The sequence below is a fragment of the Alligator sinensis genome, unplaced genomic scaffold (genome assembly GCF_000455745.1).
Source record: "Alligator sinensis unplaced genomic scaffold, ASM45574v1 scaffold19_1, whole genome shotgun sequence".
NCBI classification, from domain to species: domain Eukaryota; kingdom Metazoa; phylum Chordata; order Crocodylia; family Alligatoridae; genus Alligator; species Alligator sinensis.
In genome coordinates, this window is record NW_005841916.1 from 1125725 (window position 1) to 1126142 (window position 418).

At 75.6% G+C, this 418-nt stretch overlaps 1 protein-coding gene across 2 annotated transcripts in view; it reads right to left on the bottom strand.

The window, feature by feature from the left end:
- Positions 1-418, bottom strand: part of BCL9 (B cell CLL/lymphoma 9) — a 63430-nt gene extending 63012 nt beyond the window's left edge. For both annotated transcript variants that reach the window (XM_006018880.3, XM_006018879.3), the window contains exon 1: positions 315-418. The gene's annotated coding sequence lies outside the window, so the exon portion shown is untranslated. The remainder of the gene's footprint in view (positions 1-314) is intronic.

Genomic DNA, 418 nt, shown 5'->3' on the forward strand with positions numbered 1-418 from the left:
CCTCCCCGGAGCGCGATCGCGGCCCCCCTGCTCCGCTTCTTTCCCCTCCTTCCCCGGCGCCGCAGGCGGCCAGCGCTGCTGGGAGGCCTCCTCAGAGGAGCCTGCCTGGCTGCTCCGCTCCCCCTCCTCCCAGCTTCCCCCTGCAGCACCAGCCGCGGGCTGGGGGGCGCCTGGCCCGGGGGTGCCCTGCGGGGGGGCGTTCCACACACCCGCGCGAGTGTTCCACGCACACACACGAGCGTTCCACTCGCACCCGCGCTAGCCCCCACCAACGTTCCACACACGCGCGCGCGCGGGGGGCGGGGGGCTCTTACCTTGCTACGAGGAGGATTCGTGGCGCCTCATCGCGGGCGGGGGCTTGGAGTGGGGAGACAACGAGGCGGCCCCGTCCCCTCCGCTGCCCGGCCCCGCCTGGGGG